This window comes from Lepisosteus platostomus, chromosome 6, assembly GCF_059453375.1.
Source record: "Lepisosteus platostomus isolate fLepPlt1 chromosome 6, fLepPlt1.hap1, whole genome shotgun sequence".
NCBI lineage: Eukaryota > Metazoa > Chordata > Actinopteri > Semionotiformes > Lepisosteidae > Lepisosteus > Lepisosteus platostomus.
In genome coordinates, this window is record NC_142616.1 from 60,375,267 (window position 1) to 60,401,620 (window position 26,354).

Below are 26,354 nucleotides of genomic sequence, written 5' to 3' on the forward strand. Positions count from 1 at the left end.
ATTAAACACAGTGTATCACCCACAGCTTGACACCCTTGTTGTCAAGCATGGTGGAGGCAACATTATGTTATGGAGCTGCTTCTCATCAACAAGGACTGGAGTGCTGGTCAAGATTGAGGGACAAATGGATGGAGCAATATACGGTCACATCTTAGAGGAAATCCAGTTTCAGTCTGCCAAAGACCTAAAAAAGGGACAAAAATACACCTTTCAGCAGGACTAAGAGCAAAAGGTCAGTGCTAAACTCAAGTGGCATGTTAAGATGAAAGTGAATGTCCTTGAGAAGCTTAGTCAAAAGTCCTGACATGTCACAGTACACTTCATCTGTAGTATGTTGACTGTAAACTCTAAATGCATAAAGGGTTTTATTTTGAATTGATTTCTTTCTATTTAATGAGAATAAAATTTCATTCAGTGATAGTATACCGCAACATTATTATGTCTTTGTGTTTTGTGGCATGCAGAGATATAAACTCACATTGTTGTCTTTCTCATCTGAAAGCTAAGGAACTATTTGAATGGCTCATCAATGTCTCATTAACACTGTACCTTCATAATGCTCTCTGAACCTAACAACAAACAAGGTTATTTCATGGCTGACAAGTTAAGTAGATACTGTACTCCCTTCACCAATTAAGAAAAGCTCATCCTTGAACATACTGGCACACCTGCTTAGATCAATAAACCGTGTTCTTAGAATTTCAGCATTAGGATGCAATCGAATTCACAGCTGGTCCTGTATTATGAGATAAGTGTCAAGGTCTAGCAAAACAATGAGCATGCTAGTCTTTGATATGTAGAGCACAGAAATAAATTGAGAAGCACAATCACAGTTCAGCCCTGAAGTACAGAGTTCAGTGAGAGCCATTATAAAAAAGAGCCTCAGTAGTCTTTCAGTTTCCTTAATTTTGTATGTGATCAAATGCAGCAGGCTGGAACTGAATTGGAATTATTGGCTTCCAAGGGGAATTGCTGTCAGTTTGGGTGAAATAGCCTTGACTTGCGAGCCCTGTAACAGACATGCCAGTATATTAAACTTAGGCCAGCTGCCAGGGATCTTATTAAACGAAAAGATGTTGCCTTAGATCCCCCTGGACAAGATACCTCATCTTTCTTTGTAAGGCTTTGAGTGATAGAAACTTACAGAAGGAAGTTCTGAGTTCAGGCTTCATGCTTTAGTTTAGTTTCTGGTACTTTTTAAAGAGTACTTTATAGTACTAGTACAGCACACAGCTCTTGTTATCCATTTTTGATTAAAAAGCAAAACTGTTAATATTTTTAGTGTCTCATTTTTTTTCTCACCTGGAGAACGAGGAACGTATAAGAAAGGTTACAAGCAAGAGGAGGTCATTCACCCCATCTACTCTACTCTATTTGGTTGCTAGCAACTGATTGATCTGACAGTCTAATCCTGCCTATTTTGGGGCAGTTTATTATCATCAACAACATGGTTGGTTAGCTTGTTTTATATCCTTCCACAACACTTTGTGTGAAGATCTGCTTCTTGATTTCATCCCCATAGTTTTTACTAATTCATTTTTCACTCTTGATTCCAAAGAAGTCCAAGGGATTGACAGATTATTTTTTAAACAATTGAATTAGGTTCTCTTTTAGTCATTGGAAGACACTGCAGTTCATTGAAAACTGCACCATAAACACTTTATAAGTGACTGCTTAGCCTTTGCAAGTTGTCTGCGCTGCATTGCAGAAGAAGACTGCTTTGACTTTCAGAAGAAGTTACTTTGGTGATGTAACCAATGGAGATATATAAGGATTGGATCTCTAAGGGTTAACATTAAAGGACCTTTAGGGCAGAAAAAACAGCTTATGAGGTTACTCAGCGAAGAGATGTGGAATGTAATAGGACATGAAAGCTGCAGCTCTGTCTACTGCCACAAACCTTTTATGTTATACAACAGGAAATAATCTGAACCCATTATTTAACTGTGATCTGTGAGCTAATGCTTAAGAGATCTCTTAGTCAAAGAAAACTAGCAATGCATAGAAAGTGAACAACAAAACATCATAAAACTAATTATGCCCAAGAAATAAAAACATTTGTGATGTGATTTTTAGCATCAACATCAAATAAGAGGAATTGTAATTGTGAAACAGTTGTGGTTTTCTTGTAGCTGCTTTTTTAACAGCATTTAAAAAATTGACAATGTTTTAAAAAGCTGTGAAGAAAAATTAATATCCCACCAGTACTTTCACGAAAAATAAAATACATAAAAATGGAACGGAAAAATAAACTGTCCATGTTTTCTTAAAATATTGTAAGTGATCACCAGGTATACTCCCATTCTCCCAGGAAAAAGGTACTGAACCTTTTTTTAAAGGAGTCCAGCAATGTGCTCTTCTTTCTGTTGGCAGCAGTCATGAATTTTGCTAAACCTGATTTGGAAGCCAAGTGTTCGATAACTACTGCACAACTGGGTGATTCATTAGCACAGTTTAATAAACATTGCAGTTAGATGGTGAGATTTGTCCATGCACCACATATTGCTTCTTCATCTGTGTGGTCAGAATCTGAGGGCTGACAAGCAGAAGATCCTATTTTATAAGATCTCTTGGCCTTTTCCTAATTCAGCCCTAATCTAGGGATAACCCTGATCCTCATAATGAATGTCACCCTCTATTAGTTTAAATGTCTGCTGCACTATTGAGCTTAGTGATACAGAACAATTCATGGTGCATTTCACTTCTTCAGAGAGCGGTGGATATTTGCTTCTGCCCTTCAGATTGTGGGGTTAAAGCATTACATTTCTGTTTGCTTTAAGTCATGTTTCTGATTATATCACCCTCAGAGTGAGAACAGTGTACCTACACAGGGATTAATCCTGTCACCCTCAGAGTGAAAACAGTGTACCTACACAGGGATTAATCCTGGCAGTGACATGACATTGTGTCTTTGAGACCTCATCCACAAACACAAGCTTTCTCTTTTTTTGCATACATCGGGGTATCTATTCATTGTTCCCTCAATTGTTTTGTTCAATTGAAGTTATCATAGGTTTGCATTCACTACTCAGGCCTGAATTACTGATTTGCCATCAATTCAACAACTTCCTACCATGTTCCATACCAGTAGAGAAGCAGTGTTCAAGCATCCAGTTGTATGATGATGGGAAGATTGTGGGTGGTGTCAAACCAGTATTTTGATATAGATTGTAAGTGGATTCATCTCAGGCTACAGCTGTTGATTAACAAATGCACCTGCTTAATGCGTTTTCAGCATTGCTGAAAAACAAACTGACAGAAGTACAAGCCATGTTTCCAGTATTTCTTCATTGCAGACATGTTTATGGTTAAAGGCACACACATATAGAAAGGATTTTTCCAGTGCAGAAAAAAAAATGCAATGCATTGTACCCGGGGGAAATGTGGCTCAATTTTTTCACACATCATCTCCTGTATTCCTGTTTATGTGGGAAGATATTGCCACGATTGCCTTAATAACCTCCATAGGCAGGTTGTAAATTTTTATGGGATTTAAATAGCACCTCTTCATTAATAATTCAAATGGCCTTATATTCAACAGATTAAAGTTGGTGTTACTACTGCTCCACTGGTGAACAATGAGTATTAAGCACCCTCTTTTTTGTGTTTAATTATTAATTTCCATGATTTAGAAAGAGCAAAGTGACCTGGTACTGTGGGCACTATGATGGATGTTTATAGTAAAAGTAACCAATTTTTTCACACTTGTGTATCCTCTTTTTAGTATTTTTCGGATACATTCTCCTGTTTATTAATATTTCTAATAGTTGCATTCTCATATTAATTTGGAGGACAGTGCTAAAATTAACTTGTAGAATCATGTTTATTAGTCTATGTTAATAGACAGGAACTATTTGAGATTTTGACAGATTTCTCCCTGAAATACAACAGAAACCTTATCAGACACTTATAGGACATTTCAGGCATTAGAGTTAGCAAATGGTTTGGCAAATGAGGTATGATCGAAGGAAAGAATGTTCTCATCTGGGAAACATACCGACCTCTGCTGTATTAACTGATGTGTGTAAGCTGTGGAAGTTTGAAGTTCAGGTAATTTCTGCTCTAAAATGAACAAAGACTGCCGTTCGGAAAGGCATTCTGCCAGCTGAAATTTTAATTTTGTGGCTTGTTATTGACCATAACTGAAAAGTCCACCTTGACATTAGATCAGAAAACTAGGGCCAGTGGAATGCTCCGACTGGAATGCTCCGACTGGAATGCCTTCGGGAAAGCTTGGAGATTAAAAATCAACACGAGTTAACTGGACTGTTCTTTAAACAATTTGATGGAAGTCTTCTTCATCTCCAAGTTATTTGTCCGCATTAAAAAATAACATCAAATGCCAGTGCAGTTGATGGTACAGTGGAATTATTTGCGTGTACCTGCCAAATCATTTGTCAAAATTCATATTAATCATTTATTATTGGATACAGAAAACAATGGATGGTTTAAAAAAATAACACATACTGTATGTATATAACATTAACATTTAGTAGGATGTGAAAACATTTTTATGTTGCAGGGAAATTGACTGGACTCCTTAGTTCTAGCAGTTATCTATATTAAAAAAAACTGAGGATACATTTTTTACTGGTGTTTTTGATTCTACCTACTAGTAGCCCAGAGTAACCAGTTCTGTTCATCTTAATAATAAAGAAACAGGAGTTTAAAAAAACCCATTAACCATTAATGTCCAGCCCTTGAAGGGTAGATACTGCAGTTAGCAGCTTTTTTCTCATCTGTATTGCTCTGCCCCAACCCCCACAACTCCACATCTCTGCAGTACCCAATTTCATGTTCACCTAAAAAAGGATTAGAGGGGAATTTGCGGACTGTGGATGCATAATCAAGTGAGAAAGGCCAAGTGAAGTTCTTGGATATGCCTGGATATGTAAATTTAATTCTTTCAATTTAAACCTCTCCTGTCGTTCGATGAACGTGATGAATTGTAATTGTTTCTGCATGCCCAGTGATCATGAATATTAGGAAATATAATGCCTACAGAAGACAGAGAAAGTTTGAGACAAAGTGCGGGATTCAGTCTGCCCTGTCGTTTGTAATTCTAAATGTCTGATATGTATTGAACACAGCTTCCTAAAAAAATAAATTCAGGTGCTTTACTTTGTTGAAAACAGGACATGTCAAGTCTGAATGAGTTAATATGTGATGCAGGAAAACCAAGAGAAATACTCAGTATAACTATTAAAGTCTCTGTCATAAAGTCTGATCTTATGCCTGGTTTGTAATATCTTCTTCATGAAGTAAATGAAGACATTTTTGTTTTTCAATCCAATCCATCTGTGTAGTTTCTGACAACTACAGAGATATTTCTTTGTTCCTTGTTGAAGCTAAACCTTTATAAAGTACAATATGTTAGAATGATCTCTTTGCATGAAGCAGGGTATATATAGTGGTTTGAGAATAAAATAGGTGTTTTATCTGTTTTAAACTATTGCAGAAAATAAGTAAATAGAGGAAATATGAATATTAATTTGTGAATAGATAAAAATTTATTAATAATGCTGAGAATGATATAAAACAGAAAATCATCTTAAGTTTACATTCACCAATATACATTTCATTAAAAAGTTTCCTAGACTACTACAATAGTTCAATGATATACTTTGATCATGGTAAAATGTATTGCATACACAAACTTTTACAGCTTATTTCCCCAATTTTATTATCTTTGTAAACATTACTATCAATGATGTTTTAATGTTAGTAAGTATAATATTTCTTTTCATATAGTTTTTAATTTTATTGTTTGACAGTTTAATTTTTAAGCAGGCAATAGGCATTTTAAAACAGGAGTAATGTCCTGCAGGTTATGGGGCCTGGATTTAACCTATCACCACTACTCTACTACATTTTACCTAAAATAAATTGTATTCTTAAATGTTCACCGATTTAATTAACAGTGCTTTTTAGAAGTTCTGTTGCAGAACTTTTATCTGCAGTATAATGATGTTTTATATGTGTTTTTGTGATATTTAAAAAACACAGCCATCTCAACAGTTTTTTATATAGCGTTTGTTGCATTCCCTTTTAGGTTTTACACTTTTGAATAGACTAGTGTTTGGATGATATCTTATTAGAGACTTGGTGCTCATGCATATGACAAGCATCTTTTGATTCTTCACAGATTAAAGTGCTGACATTTGCCTTGCATATCATGAAATTCGGAATTGATGTCACAAAGAAATTACCTGAGCCATGAAGCAGATTATTGCTGGAACCCAAACAATCACCAGCTTGTGAGGAAGCTCTGACTTCCCTTATAAAAATTGATTCTTCAGGTCATTGTAGGGCCAAGACAATACTAAATGAAGAAGAGCTCCCAAAAATGAATTATTGAGCAGGATCAGTAAGATCTTAAGGGAACCAGACTCACGGATATGCATACCTAGAACCTGTTTGCTATCATTCATGTAGCTATGGCCTGGAATATGAAATGAATAATAATAGGATAACTATATCATTAGTAAATCTGGAGAGAGCTGGTCTGGGTAAGGTCTGAAAATGACTTCAGATACAGGTGCATATTTGAACTAATGATTATAGCATTTACTCCTTCTGGGTGCAGTCTTGTGAAGGATGTAAAAACAACACAAATAAAGTGTTTTTTATAAATGGTCAAATGATGCATAACAGAGATATTGACCACTGCTATGTCAATATCAGCAATAACATGGCAGCAACTATAATCCATATTATTTTGCTTGTTGAGGCTGCACCTGCTCTGCCAGTCTACAAAGTCTGAACCAAAGTTGTCACCATACAGTGAAGATAACTATTAACCTATTAACAATGGACTAGTGTTGGCACTGCTACTATAGCAGTTTTTATATAGTAACCCAACCCAAGCATTGAGTTACAGTAAGTGTAAAGCTAATAGCATTAGCCAGCATTAGCCCAGCAGCTGTTGTTAAGAATGTTACATTTTCTTTAAAAAAAACATAGCTATTTAAGCTTTCTTAAAAATCTCTTGAGCTACACAGCTGATGGCCTGGTGCACCAGGTGTTGCTTCCTAGCTATATAATTAGAAATGGCTTCAAAATGCAATACATTTTGAAATCCTTTTGGAATTGCATATAATTAATATCTGAGGTGAGAGTCAGCATCCCACTGAACGGAGATACTATTTTACAAGTGTGGGAGCTGATAATCTCTCCTCAGTTGACCGAATCTTAATGTCTGGTAAAGATTCTGGGAACTTGGTGATCCAGGATCAGAACACAACTTGCATCTATTGTATAGATCATGGGTGGGCATAGAACTACAGGATCCATTATACTGAGCACAGTGGCATGGAGAATGAATATGAAGCCGAACAGCAGTAATTAAAAGTAAGTTGTGCACGTACAGTTTAAATTGTTTTATAATCCCAAATCTTTAGCATCCTGGCAATGAAAAAATAAGGTTTAGCTAATTCTGAGTGCTGGTGTATTCTACTTCTGTTCTCATCTTTTTTCACCTGCTCCTGACATCTGTAAATTTGTAGCTTTTAAACCCCCTTTGGTGTGTAAGCCTCTTGGGTAGCTAAAAGCACCAAAACACATTTATTAAATTCATTATTCAAGCTCTTCAGGCTACCAGCTGCTGAGAGCAGTGTTTAATTCAAACGTTGTCTGAATTTAAAAGTCATGGAACTGTAAGTTAGCAATTATCATGTAAAATATTATGTCTTTGCAAACTGGAAAATGTCTTTATCAAAATGTTTTTAAGGAACTGAATTTTAAGCACTTATAAATATTAAACGAGACAAATGTCTTCATGCAGACTAACTGATGTTGAATCTGTCTTTATCTGCACTGTCAGAATGAACTAAGTTCCAACCTCAGCTGCCCTGAAAAGATTTTCCCATCGTACTTACACTATTTGTTCAAAATGTTAAAATTGCCTATGACTGTAACAGTACCAAATACTGGTGCATTTGTCCCTTAAACTCAACCTGCCAGTATCAGTAGGGGTTACCTAATCCAGGAAATGATATCTTTTAAGCCTAGTACAGAAAATGACACATTTTGAATGCCTCCTATGCTGTTGTTTCAAACTCAGCAAGTCTCCACTTTATCGTAAATGTTTCTAATCTTTCTACTAGTTACTAGTTATTGATTATTGCAGAGTTGTTATAAGAGCTCCAATATTTGAGTCTCTGAGAAGTCCCCACAGTGGGTAACCCAGATCAATTGAGCTCCTTTTATGCTAGACAATCTTATGTGCCCTGAATCTAGATGAACAGCTACCATTTGAAGATAGAGAGACAATTGACTACAGTTTCAGTCCATTGAAAATGAAAAACCTCTTTTCTATTTTGTCATTCTGTGTATTGCCATACAAGACATGTATGCGGGCTAAGGTGGTTCATTACTCTTTGAATTGCAAGCGAAAGGCCAGCTGGGTCTGTAATTTATGGGACAAATACTAGGTGGCGTACAGCTGAAATAAAGGAATAGACAATGAAAACATGGCTATTCTTATAGGTTTCCTTTTATTGTAGAGATGATTTTGATGCTGGAAAACAGAAAAAAGTTCAAGATGTTTGGCATTGAACACATACCTTTTTAGCATGGAATTTACCTCTGCTTGTTTCTTTGCAGCTTGCAGAGTGACACAGGTCCCCACTTAGAGTAAACATATTTACTTAATAAATGCTGTACAGTACACTGGGACTAATTACTGCTATTTTATTATGTATGGTATAATTGAGGTTAGTGCTAGTTTCTCGCAGCTTTTGGGTCTGGGATTTAGTTCCAGGCTGGGGTCCCTTCTGTGTGGTTTCATGTTCTTTCTATGCTTGTATGTTTTTTTGCCAGATGTTCTAGTTTCCTCCTGCCTCCCAAAGACATGCAGGTTATATACTGTATGAGGCAGCCAGTCAAATAGTCTCCATAGTCCACCTTTTAGTTTGCAAAGATTGCAAGGATGTATAAGGATTTATTCCAGTGCCTATGTACACGAACTGTGTTCAGGGCACTACAGGTTAAAACGAAGAAAAGAAGGCAAAGAAAAAATCAAAGTAGCGATTGAACACAATCTTAAATATTAAAAATATTAATTTGAAAAAATATGGAACAAGGAGAAAAGGTAACCACTAATGAAATGCCTGAGTAAACAGATACGTCTTTAGTCTGTATTTAAATTCTGTGCAAGAGTTAAACATATCTTAAATTAGCAGGGAGTGAGTGCCAGAGCTGTGGAGCAAGACAGCTGAAAGCGTTCACCCTGAGACTCAAAAAATTACAAGAAAGTGCTACTAAAAGGCACGCCGCAGCAGAGTGTAAAGCTCTGCTTGATACACAGGAACAAACGAGAGATGCTGAGTATTGCAGGGAGTTGCTACAGAGGGCTTTAACACTTAAGATTCAAATTTTTCACTGAGTGCGCAATGGGGAGCCAGTGAAGATGTGTTAAAATTGAGTTTCGGTGGTCATGAAACCTTGGAAAATGCCATGATTTTTTTACCCCAAAGTCCATGCAGGCTGTGCAGAGAAATAATCCATCAAATACAAAGCCTTACCTTAAAGAAAAAATGGGATAGTTAAGTTACTCCAAACTAAATAAGGAGCTCCCAATTGACCCAACCAGTAAAATCGCTTACTTAGAGAGGAGAAGCTCTGACAATGCAAATTCAACCCTGGGTCATGAGAGCAGCCAGCTGCAAACATGGTTCCTGAAGCGATTGTGCATAGTTGGCTGAGCGCTGCCGGGACCTCGTCAAAATTAGTCAGCCAGGACTCTTTTCTGCAAACAGCGACTGCCATGTTGAGTTCGTTCTTTAAAAAAATTGGTACTGTATCTACTACTGTATATCAAGAGCCTAATTGAAAATTTCAACATTGTTCCTGGCTTATAGCGACACGGTCACGCATGGATGAGATTTTACTGTGATGTGTCTTGTCTACAATTATTCAGGCCACTGGCGCTCACAGCCATTCTATTTGTTTGGAATTTACCCTTGACAAAGGGGTGGAATTTTGGATATCTGATCAAGGTTACTTTGCAGGAAGACAAATGGAATTCAGTGCCAACACCAAATGCCTTCAGATAGCTGTATCCACATGAGGTATCTGGAGCTGAAAAAATGTCAGCAATATGTGCAAACACTTATTACAGTACTGTTGGTTTATGTACCACCTACTTAGTTTCTGACTCATTTGGTTTTCTTCATTCTTAATGAGATATTAAATAAGCAGCTTAATAGCTGCAGGGAAATTACTTGTTTGTATTTTACATTTATGTAGCTCTTGGGGTCATTGTAAAGAGGGCTCACAGAGTCCAATTTTTTAATGGTTTCCTGGTTTATTTCAGCATTAGAGTTGCTGCTAGGTTTCATGATTTAGCTGTCAGTTGCAGCACAGAGCTTAATTGTGCTGCCAATATTGTGAAACAGTTTTCTGGTGTAGCTCATTGAAGTAACAAAATACAGTGTTAAAGACAAAGGAGTGTTGGACCACTGTAAAGATCACTGTTTGCTATTTGAAGGTATCTGCTATATTCTCAGTTTTATTTTGAATTTATTAACCTTTAAATGAAGAACTTTTTGCATCTTAATAATAGATAATATTGAAAACCCTTTTGCTTGTTCATTAGAAATTACCTCTGATTCTAGTAATAAAATGAGTGGCCTAGGTAGAATAAATCCTGTCCCACATAGCCATAGTCTGTTGATAAAGTAAATAAAATTAAGTTCTCAGTTAGCTTTTACTGCCTAGGTAAAGCAGCTGAGATCAGCTCAGAGACTGCTGTTGAATATTCATTAATTTTCATCTAAGACTTAGAATCAACATTTCAGGTGTGGATAATCTATCATACATTATACCCCTGAGAGGGAGAAATAGAAGTAGACTGTGAATGTAAAATATTGTCTGAATGCTTTATCAACAGCAATTTGAAAGGATTTAGAATTCTCAGCTTTAATTTCTCTGTTTTTAGATGATATTTCTTTGGTTTGCTGTTAAGGCAGACAGAACACTATTGAAGCAATTGCAACTCTTGCATATATTTATACATTGTATGTCTTTTGCTGTGTTTACCTAAAAGTAAAAATTTTATTTTTAATAAGCCATTCAGTTGTTGCTCCTTCACTATTGTGTTGTTCAGTGCATTTGGGATTTAATTTTCCAAACAAGCTAGGCATTAAGTCATATAAATTACTCAATTTACGTCTTTCCAATTTAAGTCTCATTTTAAAGGATCTCAAGACGTTATAACATAAATATTTCAATTATGCATTTCTATTAAGGATTTAAGAAACTATAGTTTTGTACCGTGTTCATTTGCTCTTTTTTCTATCATTTTCATATGTTGAAATGCTACAGTAACTACAGTATTGCAGATTTAGGATATTGTGCTTTACTCAATATTGGGAATCATTATCCCTATTATTTCCATGAAAGTAAATCAACACTCCCACTCCTGCCGAAGTGCTGGTCAATACGTTTGGAACACAACAGCAACCAGGAGAGTTCCTACTTGAACAGCCGAAAAGAAAGCTGCTGTGACTACAAGCTCTGGTGGAAGATCAATTCAACCTGAGTGTAATTAACCATTACTTACCTACTTTAGAACAGGATAATTAAGACCAGTTTTTATACCACTTCCCTGTGTAGTCTTAGAGTTCCATGTTTGGTCTCATCATTCTCCTTCTCCTTGTTTTTCCTGTGTTCTGACCCTTTTTACAAACTTGCTTAGTTTACTGGACTTCACGCTGGATTATCCCTCTTGCTTTTCTTCTGGCTATGGACTTTGTTTTGTTTCTTCACCTAGGCCTTGGATATCATTGTGTGCTTCATTCTTGTGTAAGTTTGGCTACGAACTTTGCTTCACTTTCGATTTTGGATTTGACTTCAACTGTGTTTTTCTGTCTGCTTACACCAGCTTGCTTGCTTGTCTTACCTGTACCTGGGCTCACATCACTGCCTTAGAAAACTTCTTTTTCGTTAGGTAAAAGCAGCGACATTACACCAATATTTTAAAAAATCAGCTAAATTCTTCAAAATAAAATAGTATTTTAAATAAGTAAAATTAATTTATTAATTGTTATTCTGACAATGGTTGTTTCACCCTTAACTCCTTTTAATTAGTTTATGTACTGTAAGAGGGTTGGAAAAATATTCAGGTATCAAGTGTTAAGCATCAAGTGTATTAACGTTTAGTCCTTTCTGCTTGCTTTCCACAATCAGTTACTGCATTTCTCAGAGCTGATAACTAAAGGATCAACCTACAAATGAACAAATATTCAGACATCCAGGGTTAACATGCAGTAATTGTGGGCGCTTAAGTTCACTGTGTGATTAAAACCAAAAGCAGCTCTGTTTTTTCTTGTTACCTTAAGTGCTTTAATTACAAATGATTTAAAGCGCAATCATGGAAGGAAAACAATTTATTACTTGAACTCGCTGTTTAACAAATTGTTTTTCTCCTGCTGCTGAAGAATTCTTTAAGTACAGGCATTAAATACAGCTGCAAAGAATGGAAACACTCAGGTATAGTGGCATTATTCAAATATTGTAAGCACTGATAGGAAAAAAAACACAGAATATGTGAACAAATAATTAGATCCCCCCACTTATGCTAAGTGTGTGAACAGAAAAGTTATGAGTTTTTTACAGGTTTTGACCACACTCGTTCTATGAATTGATGCATACATCTTGAAAACTTTGGGATGTTCGGCCTCTCTTCCTGGTTCAGATGCATCCAGCTTGAAGAGACTGGCCAGTCATGCTTAGCTTGAACAATGCAACAATCGGCACGGGCATTCATTGGTGAAGGCATTCACACTCTGCCACTCTTGGTGCCACCTTCTAAAACAGACACTGACCCAGAGAGGATGGCAATTTATATCTCAGCTGTCAAAGTTCTCCCGAATGGCCCTGAGCAGTTGGTTTCAACGCAGATGGTGAGCTACAGTCATTCTCCTGATGCGCAGGTAATGTCTTCCAGGAATTTCTCATACTGTAGCCATTGCAGCCTGACAGCAATTACGCATATAGATCAAATGGATGTGACAGGACTGAGCCGATGTGGTGACCAACTGTCTTTCCGGATGTGGCATGTCCTTTGTCAAGCTAGTTTCCTGTTTTTTCTGGGGTAGTCAGTTCCTCCTACAGACAGGCCACCTTCACTCCTGCCAATAACAACCAGGAGATCTTCATTACTCACACATTGTATGGTTCTGTCTTTTGCTGTTCTTGTGTTAATTTAACTCATGTCTCCTTGAGTGGCTGTTTATACAGGTTCTTAATCATCTCATGCTGGCAAATTTGAAACGCCTCAAATAGAAGACACTAAGCCTTGGTGTTTTATGAAATCACATGACTTGATCACAGTAATACACAACCAAATTAATGTACCCTCTGTATGAGTTCACTTGTTAAAATGTACTGTAAATAACATTATATACAGTATGTGCTGTTGCTATAAAACTTTGACTTGACGTGACGTGTTTGACGTGTTTTCATTAATTGTGTATATTCTGTTTCATTCTCATGAATGTAATTGTCTAGAAAACATGTCTGAATAATGTTCTTTCATATAAAAAAAATCAAAAACATTGCAGTGGTCTAATATAATAAAATTTAGGGACGTATGTTTGGATCTGATCAGAATTTAAAATTGGGATAGCTGCTTTGTAAAAGTTCCAGAACAAAGTGTCTAGAGTGATACTGATACCACAAAGTTTGTCACACATGGGAAGGTTAAAAGAACTGAGTATCTAGCTGAGTATAGCCTGGAAACAAGTATCCTTTGCAGACATTTCAGAAGCTTTCAAAAGTCCTTTAAAGAATTGTGAAAATGAAAGTTAACCACTATTCCACATTCAAAACAGATAATGTCATATGAATTCAAAAATAAAATGATATGAATTCAGGGATGAGAAGATGTGGCTCCTCTTAATTCAAAGGAAACAAGATGGTGATGGTGCTCTTGTCTTCAAGCTATATAACTGTGCCCCTGCTGTAGTGATGTATTTTATTTAGAACTCAATAAAATAAAACTTGACTAAAACTCAAACAAGTAAAATCTCATTTTAAAAGAGCATGAGGACGTCAACATCCACACACAAATACAAGAGCGAAATGGAGAGCGTCTAAGTATATCCTTTAATTTTGGTATGAGTTTTTTCCGCATTTTCATTTGCAACTGCTTTATTGCTCCTTTTAGGATATCCATACAAATTGACTTTATATTGGCAATAACAAGCTAGTCTGAGACAACAGAGATGATTTGCTGATACTTTACTAAAGGAAGCAGGAGATTAAAATATTGACTGTGAGAAATAAAAACGAATGACTTAATGTTTTCATTTAAAACATCTCTGTACCTTTTTATTACTGTGTAACATTTCTCAAAATAACACTTTTCCTCAACATTGTTTTCCTTTTTTTGTTAAAATAAATTGTACAGATAACTCTTGAATCTTACCTAGTATGATTTGGCTACTGTTTACATTGATGTTAAGGTCTACAATTGAGTTAAAGGGTATTGCATGGATAAGTACATGTACATTATGCTGTCATCCAGAATCAAAGCAGTTCTAATTGTGTTTTATGCTAATAATGTTCGACAGATTTGACAGCCAATGAAATAGAATGCTTCACATCTGAAGTATACATTAACACTAATCTACTTTGGTAGATACTAATAGGAATATATGGCACTCATGCTCAAATTTTAGTTCATAATACCCTGATATGAAGTGCAGAATTTTGACACTGGGATGACTTCTTAGATTAGGCTACAGATACTGCAACTATCTGTATCACCTGTATCACAAGTCCAAATTCCCCTTCTTATTCTCAACAACACAGCAAAGCCTGACACTCTTTTAGGCTTAGTACCTATTCAACAGTCCAATTAACAGCTTATAGAATTTTGATTCATATCTAAATTGAAGCTGATTCATCCTATTTTGCTATCGCTAGCGATGCAAAATAGATGCTTCACAATTTAAAGTACACTTTAAAATACATATGCACCTGGGTTTTTCTCACAAAATAAATGTCGGCCTTCCATGAATACTGTACAATTGTCACTGTCAGTACATTTCTTATGGTCAGATGGCTGTGGCAGCGAATGTCTTGTTTTGCAGAATTGTGGAAGACAGTCCTGTACCATTTAAAAGTGCTAGAACTTTCTATCTGCAGGGGTGTTCAAGTTTGCAAAGCAAGAGCTTTGATTTTCCTTTTACAGCAAGTAGAAGGTTTTTTAGGATTCCCTGTCTGATCATTTTCATGGCCCAGCGTCCTGTTTTGTTGCAGGCAGTGCACTGTGACAAACCTTGGTAGTTTAAATAGATTGGGAAATGCATTATGACACCGCCTGCTGTTGCAGAACGTTGTTGCTGTGTTACATCATTAACCCAACAATCAAGATTGTGTCATGTGGAGTAGATCGGGAGAAAGAAGTTGCAAAGCACCTCAAGAAGGATCTGCTTGACTCATGGGCACTGGAGTACAACTGAGAGAAATGTACAGCATTCTAAAATAAATTAAATAGATCCTTTAGACTACTGTACATAATGCCAATTTAGGTTGGTAATCATCTGTGTAAATCCATAAAATAACATTGTTAAAGCACAGTGCATTTCAGCCATGACTATTTCACTTGTAATGGGTTGTACACGTGTTACATATCTGAATATTTGGTTGTCTGCCTTTTCTTAGTGCAAAATATGTTTTTATATATGTATTTTTTGGTAACATAGGATTGTTTTCTAGTGATAAGGCCTGAGGGGAACTGTGGTTTAGGAGCAGAAGAAAGAATTGTTTTTAGTAGCTGTAAGTATAAAACAACAGAGATTAGAATTGAGTCACTCAAAATAAAATAGGCCCCCTGGCCGTCTTGCAACTGTGATTGGAATCCTGGAGGATGACTCTACATGATCTGACAGAATGAGTAGAAATCAAGAAGATGGGCTGACAAAGTGCCTTTCAAAGAATTCTTGTCAGGATCTTTTAACTGAGAAGCATTTCACTTTCACATAAACACTGTTTAAACTCCAATGTCTTCTCTTTGTTCGTATTAAACAAGAATGACAGTCCTTTTAAGATGAAAAGGTCGGTCAGTTAGTTATTCCTACATACAGTATACCCAGACCAGTTTACAAATACTCAGTATCAGGCTTAGGGTTAATAAACTCACTGAGTCACATTATAGTATAGTGTACACTATTTCTCCTTTGCAGGTGTGATTTTATTGCACTTCAGTTTTTGTTGTAGTATTAATAAAGTCTATATGGAGTTATTTAAACAAATGTTCAGGTTGAGGTCAAATTGCCAGTTTCTGCCATCGTACAGATAACTATCTTGCTTCCTGAGCACCCCCTTTTGCGCTTCAATGGTTGCACCCACCCTTGTAGCGGCTCCATGTTTCATTCCTCATGAAGTCATGAGGTGCCCTCTCAGCCTCACGCTTATCTTCAGGTTCTCATTCCCTTGGCCAGGAGAGTAACACCAAATAAACTTTCAATATGTTTTGTTTCTGCATCCTATTAATTAGGATTTGACAGACCTACAGAATTGAAGTAGTAATAGTACTAGGAGATCAGTACTGTATCCCGTTCAAATTTCATGATGTTTCATTCATACAATATTAGGTTCCACAATGACCATTATTTTGTTTAGTGTACTGAAATGTAGTTGAGACAGCGTAGCCTAGGAACATGTCTCTGGGCAGTTTTATTGGGGAAGATAACTCTGCACTAGCTATGATGACAACCTGATCCACAAGTTTGAAAACCGTTTCAGAATTCTCTTCTTGTGAACCACTGTACTGATGGAATTGAAATTTTGCAGATTTCATCAACAACCGAATCTCTTACAAAGGAATTGGTAAAAGATGCTAAGATAATTGAATGCCCATGTTATGACAATCTTTGTGTAGAGGTGCTGGCTCTTAGGGCAAGAGAAGGGTATAGAAAGATGCAAGCCATAGTCATATTCTTGTATCACTGGGTTTTTTGTCTTTATAAATATGCTAAAGGATTTATATTGTTATTATTGAGAAGCGATTATTGTACCAGCTGCTGGCTGTCTGACTTCACTTGCATGACTATGCACAGTGAAAGTAGTATTGATTTGGCTTTGTTTTAGTCTAGAACTTTCAGTGATTGTAATATAGCATTATAATAGTATACCGTTTAATGTAATGGCAAACAGATTTAAAAAAATGTGCATTCACTACCATAGGAACATTCCAAAGGTTTCTATGGACTGTGTAGAATCTGCAAAGATCTGTGCTGAAATACTTTAGTTTTCTGATGTTACACAGAAAGCACTGTTTGAAGAATGTGACAGTCAATCCAGCAGTTTGATGAGGAAACTCCATCAATGCAATATTATAGCAGTGTGTTTATACAGAGTGGATGACATCCAATTTCTAGCAGGAGTCCCAAATCAAAAACAAGGGAGTGTCAGATAAAAATAGGTGAGAAGCTTATTTTGGCAGGAAGCCTGTGTAAGAATGGGCCAAGCAGTGGAACAGGCAGAGGAAGTAACAAAGTTAATTCTTAAGAAAATGGAGTTTCAGAAAAAAATAAAGCTGATATTGTCAAATATGATAGTATTAAGAAAAAGAAATATTTAAAGGCTTTAAACAGCTAATCTTACCAGCATCCAGAGGGCAAAGGCACCGCCTGTGAAAAAAAAAATTCTTATTTCACATTATAGGGTATATTTTCTCATAACTCAGGCTGTGAAAGAATTTGTTGTTTATTTATTGCCCTTTAATTTTAGTGGCATTTTATTCACAATGGGATTTTATTTCCCCTCTTGCCATTTTTAAAGCTGTGCCATTATCTAGCTTTTATTTTTCTGTTGTGTAAAAGGGGTAGTCTTTGCAAACCAAGATTACTGTATAGTTCAGGCTATCTTATCTGAATTAAAATTAGGCTGAGCATATATTTTTTTATTTTTTTACACAAACAATAAGTAATAGGTTATTTGTACTGTATTTAATAGAGTACTGTGATATAGATTGTTAGATGGTTATTTGTATTTCTGGGAAAGGTTTGACAAAGTCCTGTAAAGGTTTTCCTTACAGATCAAGATGATTGCTCATTTTCTCTTTTGTTGATATGTTCTCTGTAAACCTTATACTGCTGCCGTTCTGTTTGCCAGAAATGATGCCATTTTAAAGATCAGTTTTTCTTGTTATGCCAGCCTATTTGCATGAAGTGTGCTTTAAATTGTGCAAGAAAAGTAATGTAAAAACTGTACTATTTCTTAAATTTTTCAAGTTCAGAGATATAATTCACAAGATATATATTAAAAATATATTCCACAATTTCTGCAATTATGTATTACAGAGCAAATAAGAGGAAGCTAATAACTTAATAATGCTTATTGCAATGTCAGATATATTCTGAATATACGCAGTATATATATATAGTTCTGGAAGGCTGATTTCCTAGGAGAAATAACTTTTAACAATGATTGGATGAAATTATCAAATGGAACATCATGCTGTTTTCTTTAAATTTTAACTTTTTAAACTTGGCAATTTGCATAATCTCCTCTTGATCAAAAAGTGGATGTTTTGTTTTTTAAATATGATTCAGTTGTACAGAATTCCTCATAGTAACCTTTGTAATTCAGTAGTAGCATAGGGTGTCCGATTGCTTTGGAGTTATTTGGTATTATAGCCTGGGTATAAATGACATTTTATAAGAGATCAGGGAAAAAAGAAACCATTTAATTAAAACATCCTTCAAGTAGCCAAGTATTGTTTATTTTACCTTAATCTTTACAAAAATTGTTACAGATTTGAGAGACGATATAGTTGTCATATATAATACAGTATCTATATTCATTTATTTGAACAGTTTATGCCCTGTGGGAAAACATCAATTCATTTATATGTGTTAATTGTGTATGTTATTGAGCTTGTGATTGCTTCTTTCTACAAAATCATAACAGAGACCTGCTGTATAGTACACTGACTGCAGTAACAGATCAAACCCTTTCTCCTAGAATTTAAGTATTTTATGAATGGCAAATAATCAGTTAAGTGGTGTATATTTTGTTTTTCTTTAGTCTAACATGTTGCAACAAAGAGTGATACAATTTAAACAAGAAACACTAATAAAACATTCGAAAAGTTCTTCAGAAAGCTTAAAATCATTGCACACTATGTCAACTTACAGTACCTGATCAGTCCTATGATAGCATTAACTACATCTCAACAAAGAAAAATCCATCATAAAGTTTTAATTTGAATTTAGCATTTCTTATTTTTTTTAATTGAGGTATTCTCTAGTAAGACAGAAAAACAGAGACCATCAGATCCAAAAGATAGACAGGAATCTGATTATTTCATGCAGCACTAGAATAGCAGATAAGAACAGCTTCTAAGCAGGGTAGAGATGAGTAGAGGGGGTCACTTCATTTATAAGCTTTTGTGTTTTTAGCTTTGTGCTTTGTGTTTTTTGCAACAAATTTGCTTGATACTATAATGCTTGCTTTTAAGCAGCACAGCTACCGCCTGTGCAGGTATAGAAAACTAACTACAAGATTTTGTTTAAAAAGCTACTTTTCACTAACTGATTTGGGTGAGAGTGAAAAAAATGAACAGCTGTTTAAAACTGATATTGAGAATGAGCTGAAGGTTGCCTGCTGCAGATAAGTCTTAAGCTGTAACTTGAATGACACAGACAATATTCTCTCTGCAGCAGTGATTCTGGCAGCAAATTGCATGCAACTGTAGCATTTTTGTTTTGTTTTTTAGATGCCCGAAGAAGTCAAATGATATTTGCAAAGCATTGGTAGTCTTGTGAAGCATAAGCCAGTCTTTGTAAAGAGTGTACTGTACAATGTTAGTAGGTTTATATGAACCAATATTTAGGAGTTAAAATAAGAACTGTTATTGCACAAAAACTGTAACACATGCAATTAAAAATAACACCTGACTATATTAATAAACACCTGAAGAAGGCTCCACGGCCGAAACGTTGTGTTCTCTTTCTTCTTTTTTTCAGCATGGAATAAACCTCTTACTTGTTCCTTTGCAGCCTATGCATGCTGACGCAGCTACCCACCTGAACTATATTAATAAAATACATGTAAACTAAGGTTTTGGTGAAAAAGGCACCATCTGTAAAAGTATAGTATAGGGTATCAGCCCCTGAAATAGCTGTCAGCCAGCAAAATGGCATACTTACTTAAACAGCAAATTTGATAGTATATGCTTAGATAGCATGTGCCTGTTGGGCATCCTTATATACTGTACTGTATAATGTATATCCTTCAGGTTTTGTAGATAATGTAAATGCATCATGTGCAGAACCAGGATATCTGGCTGCAGTTTTGGTGATTGATATGTCTGCAATGCAGACCATCTGTATATTGATTGAATGATAGTTTCTTGTTTCTGTACAGATGCTTAGACTATCTCAGAGGTATTAGTCCTACATGTTTGCAGACTATTGCTCCCAAGGCGAAATTGGCAATGGCGTAGAAGTCTTCAGGGCATTTATTGCCACCTGGGTCTTTTGTAAATGTGATTGTGGGTTTGTAAATATAAATTCTCCAGACCCAAAGTCTCAGTCTCTCATAGATCTTGTCCAGGCAGCATGTACTGTATAAGTTGTAGTAGTTCAGGTGGGTAGCTGCGTCAGCATGCGTAGGCTACAAAGAAATAAGTAATATTGAGCTCACACCCAACGAAGGCTCCACGGCCGAAATGTTGTGTTTTCTTTCTTCTTTTTTTCAGCATAGAATAAACCTATTACTTGTTCACATGTACTGCATACTATAGTTTCTATTTCTATCAAACATGGGTATGAACACAGCTCGCAAGACGCAATGCGTAAGTAAGGAAATTAAAACATTAGTGAAAATAGATGGCTAATGTACATTAAATGCAACCTTTTAAGAACACTGCCCCATATTCATCATAACCATTAGGCTGGCTGAAGTTAGTTGAATAAGGATTTGGCTGTGACATAATTCCCTTATCTGTAACTAATTTTCAAACAAATATGTTAGAGTTGTGTGGTGTCAGGGTCACCTGGCATATTAGATACCCTTTTATTTATTGCTGACACCTGGTTAATTTCTTCATTAGCTAAAAACAAACATGTACAGAGCGGCATAGACTGGCAGAGACTTTGGCCACACATTGTAGGGATTCATAAAACAGATGCCAAATTAACAATGAATATTGGTGGTTGTTGATACTGATATACTGTATAGTCTACCCACAATTTTAACACACATGCATAGTTCCATTAAAATACAGCAAAATGGTCATATAAAAATATCTTCTTTTGGCTAGATTGTGACAATTAAGCATCCTTTGCTAGTTTTTGAGGTGCAGAAATGGAAATTGGTCAACAATTTCTCAAAAATGTCTCTCTCGTAGTACATTTGCCTTATGAGCTAAGAGATCTGAGATCGTAGTACATTTGCCTTATGAGCTAAGAGATCTGAGATCTTTAGATTCTGGTGCCACTGCAGCTTGGACAAATGCATTTAACAGTTTGTTTTTAATAAAGAGATTTGACTCATCTTGCGCTGCTGATGCGGTTTGTTATACTGCAAGCTATACAGATGTTAAGCTGAGCATGCAAAATTGGTATTTGTTCAACTCTGCTTGCAAGGAAGCAGAGGTAAAAATTAAATCTTATCTTCCATGACCGGGGTCATCATGATGAATTTATCAAATTTATTGCCTGTGTTTTTCATTTGAAGAAATGACTGTCCTACTCCTCTTCATTCACCCCGACTATTCCTGTACTGATAGCTTGGCAGTGTGTGAGAGTCAATTGATCTGTGTGTAAGAGACTATAAGCTGCTCCCTATACCTTCATCACTGATAATTTTTTATTGATTCATGATGAGGAGGTGATTGCAGCTGACAACATAAGTGAGTGTTCCAAGAGTAATTGTTTACCTTTGCCAAGAAATGTCATCATCAGCATTCAAAATTGATTTAATGGATTCAATTGAAACAGCTTTTCATAGTGATTAACAGAAATCATTGCAAACATTACAACTTTGCAGTGACAGCAGTTATAGCCTTTACCCTGGTGTTTGTCAATACATGCCCCTTTGCAGGAAACTACTGAGATGTGCCACTGGCTACTCTTCCCAAGCAAAGCTGCTTCTTGCACAACACACATGTGAGGCTCATCAAATGGTTCGGAAAACACAATTCAATCACACCCATCCATAATCTTCCATAGTTCACTATGAGAAAGACTGTGATACAACCAATGAAGCATAGATCTGGGTGATTTAATTTTTATTGCTCTCTCCATTATTAGCCTTTTCCCCTTACGCCTTGTTTCTGCTCAACAACTTGCTACAGTAGTTCTTCCTTCACTTCCTTTTCTGCCATTGCTATTTTTCTGCTAGGAATTATTGCTGGAAGGATTTTTCTTGAATATGAGGTGAGAGAAGTTGTTCTATAATTTGAACATTCTTCACGATCACCTGTTTCTGGCAATAGAATAAATACTGAGTGTGTGTAATTCTCCAGCCAGTCTTCTGTCCACACTTCAAGACATAATTGGTGCATAATTTCCATCATTGCATTCTCTCTCTTTTTGTCCAACTGTGCTGTTGTGTTATCCTGGCCCTTAACTTTACTGTAAGTTATTTTCTTGATGCTTGTTTCTAACACTTTTTTTAATGGTGGTGGTTCCATTGTTTCAACCATAATTGCTGTTGTCTGTACAATATGTAACTCTTCACAATTGCGCATCCTTTTGTCAATTATAAGTTCATTCTCTGCCAAAATTGTTACGTTGTTATCATCTATGATGTACAGCTGGGATTTAAAATTGTCACATTCTTAACCACGTCATTGCATTGTTTCATGCCACCGTTATGTTGATTGTTGTTGTGATACATCATATCAATGATTCATGTATTTTTCCTTTTCTTTTTTTAAATTTCCATTGACTACCGCTTTTCCAAATCTTTATATTCCTTGGTCTGTTTCCCAATTCCAAGCATTTGCTCAACCCATTTGAAACATTGATTTGAAATCCAGTCTTGTTTCTTATACTTTTTCAGAGCAATTGTCTCATCTGCCAGTTCCTGGATTGTGGTATCAACAGCGTTCCATTTCTTGTATATGAAGGACTTCTGATAAGACCAAGAATTGGTTAGTTGTAGCAATGGTTATAAAGCCTTTCATCATATGTCTTTACTTGTCCCACTATTTGTGTTTTTTTGTGTTCCAGTTTCTTTAACTTAAGCTTTCGTTGTGCCATTAGGAACTGATGATTCCTCTGGGAATTGTTCAGCATTGTGTTACAGGTATACACATCTCCATCTGTTGTTTAGAAGAACATCAACTGTTTGATTACATGCATTTTTTTGTCTGTGGATCTCCAGGTGTAATTTTGTGCCCCTTGATAGGTTTTTGTGAAGGGGACTTTATATTAATAGTGTGTTATCTGGATATCCACTGAGACAAATTACATAGAATTCATATTCACTTTGTGTGCTGATTGTTGCTAGTTTGTCTATGGCTTTTTAATAACCATGTACTGTGTTGAATCGTGTTAGAAGTAATTCTTAAGTGTCATTGTCATTAGGTTACAATTGGCAGTATTCTGCATTTTGTCTCTTTTAGTACCTTTAATAAACCATTTTTTCCAAGGATAGCTTGGCAGTAAGACAAGTGAAACAATATTTAGCTTTTTCCCCAGAAAAAAGATATCCTTTGTGTTTTTTCAGTTGATTTCAGTTCTCCTTATTTTCTTTCATGCACTACTTAATTCAGTCATGTGTTTATTCAGTTCACTTGGTTGTTCAGTCCATTTGAATAGTGGTAGTAACAGAAAGAAACTCCAGTGCTGTGTTCACCGGGGAGAACTGAGAACTGATAATGGTGTCTGCCAAAAACCAAAAGTGAAAATAATGAAAAGCAATGCTCGAGAAAATGAAATCATTGCATTACTCTATTTAAAAAGACCAATCGCTTCTTTATTATTATAAGTAAATTCCCCCACCTCTGAGAATGTTTTTTTAAATAATCTAATATATTTACACCTTCTCTTATAGATTTTATATCTCTATTACAATCATATTACCACATCTTAGATCCATGAGCTCTGATAGAGACCTATCTTAAAAATGCTTACATATACCAGACACACAGTGAAGATTTAGTTGGCCTTGATCACCTGTTCTTTCACAGATAGCTCTCTTACCTAACTTTCTATCTTCAGCAATGTGTAGTGTTAGCTCTTGTGGCATCAACTGCAAGGATGTGACCTTGTAGTCAAGAGACTTCTGCCAGCCACATGATTAGATTGACTTTCTGCCTCTTCTGCTTCGACTAAATGAGGGCATGACTCGATGGGTGAGAAGAGCCAGTGTTTTACAGTCAAACACCTTGTTCACTGTCATTCGTGTAATAGTGTGCATAGCCGCAAATTGATATTTCTCTTGGGTAATGTGTGCCATTTTGTAAATACTATATATATAACCAAGAACTCGTATTATAAAGAATATCATATTATGGAAACTCAAGGACCACAGTTTAAAAAGTCATTCAAAAATCACTTAGTAAAATGTTTGCCTTAATTTTGGTACTGTAAGTGTGTGTGAGTGAGTCAATTTAATTGTTGTATTTGTATTTTTCTATTAAAGTGATCAAGGTTAAACCTCTAGAAAAGAGATGGTATATCTAAACATAAGTGCTACTGCTTTAGTTACATCCTTGAAAAATTATTACAAGATCTCTTTGTTCCCGTAGAATGCAGGGTTTTTTTTTTAATCTTCTAGGAATGCAAGAAATAAAGGTGAATTATTTTCATTTCAAAGACGGTAAATCTTTATAAGCCATTGGAATTTATTCATTCACAAAGATAAAAATAGACAGCAACTGACTTCATTCCCATATTACCTTCAGGAGGTTTTTGGATACAATTTCCAAAGTCGTGTTCTCTCACTTTAGTTGTTGTAACACTTTGTTTTACTTTTGTTTAAACTTTTCTTATTCTTATGGGTTAATTATTATTACAGTCTTTGGATGGAAAGGTCTCTAGCTCAGACCTTTATTTATGTATTGTGCATCCAAATCCAAAGAATACACCCAACTTGTTATAGGAAAAATATGACTTTTCTCATAGCTGTGTGTAAGATTATATTTAAATATTTGTAAACTAGATGCATTATCCAATCCATATCTCATTCTGTTATATAAGGTTTTTGTTCCTGTTTCATTGGGGGGTATGAATAAATCTGCAGGGCCAAATACAAAGGCCAGATTAGTTAAAAACATGCTGATGTGAATCTGATATGAAGACCGCTTTAGTCCCTGAGTCCCTGCCTTCGTCTGTGAAGCAATCTTTTTATTTCTCTTTACTGATTGTTTCATTTCTCTTGGGGCCACTTGACTTAATTAACCTCTTTTCAACTATTTAAAACTATTCAGTATAGATGTGATGTAGTCTAAATGTATTATGGACTGCTACACAAAATGGCACATTTGAAAGATCATTACTTTAAAAAAATGAGTTCTCAAGCATGTAGTTTCTAAAATAGATTTTTACTATATTTTTTAGTATAATGATTCTGTGATGTTAGGATGTACAGTACCTTAGTAAATGTAAAAACTTACTAAATTGCAATAATATTGTTATAATAATAATAATGTTTCTTTATTAGCCCTATACAATTTCTTGCATTAGGAATGCATCTTTTCGCATACCCCAGCTTTTCTCCAGGGAGACAGACACAGAGACAGGGAGAGAAGCTTGGGGTCAGAGCGCAGGGTCTGCCATTGTACGGCGCCCCTGGAGCAGTTGGGGTTAAGGGCCTTGCTCAGGGGCCCAACGGAGTAGGATTCCTCTGCCGGCCGCGGGATTTGAACCGGCAACCTTCCGGTCACAGGCGCAGATCCTTAGCCACCGCTCCGCCCCATGTTATTAATGTATAGCAGATAATACATCTATTTGTAGTTCAGTGAAATCCTGGTTAACTGGCAAAATGTCTATGTCAAATAAATTTAACCACCCTGTTTGTGGTTAGAAAATCTATTCTTAAATGTTGCATGTAATGACAGTTTCCATGTCCTCTAGATCACAATTTCAAAACACCAGTGTAACAGATTGATGGTGTAAGTCTCTTCCCAGGACTGTCAGAGACATTGAAACCCTCAGCCAGCCTTTCAGTAGTGGTTTACTGGTTTTGATCCTTCAGTGGGCTGTGTGAATCGGAAAATGACAGAGAGAGAAATTAAAATTTGATCATCTACATCTTAACAGCAGACTTTATAGTTTTTGTGTAGTGGAAAGTAGTAGAAAAACCCACCTCTCCTAATATCATTTTGGTTTAAGTAAAATAAATGTCAGCGTTTGCCTGTATTTTAAACTCACTGTGTATTTTCT

General features: G+C 35.9%; 1 protein-coding gene and 1 long non-coding RNA gene across 5 annotated transcripts in view; both read left to right on the forward strand.

Moving 5' to 3' along the window:
- Positions 1-893, forward strand: part of LOC148662033 (uncharacterized) — a 45,502-nt gene extending 44,609 nt beyond the window's left edge. For both annotated transcript variants that reach the window (XR_015939655.1, XR_015939654.1), the window contains one exon: positions 12-893. This is a non-coding gene — a long non-coding RNA (uncharacterized LOC148662033). The remainder of the gene's footprint in view (positions 1-11) is intronic.
- Positions 1-26,354, forward strand: part of grip2b (glutamate receptor interacting protein 2b) — a 298,078-nt gene that overhangs the window by 47,146 nt on the left and 224,578 nt on the right. The gene's annotated exons all lie outside the window — the stretch shown is intronic.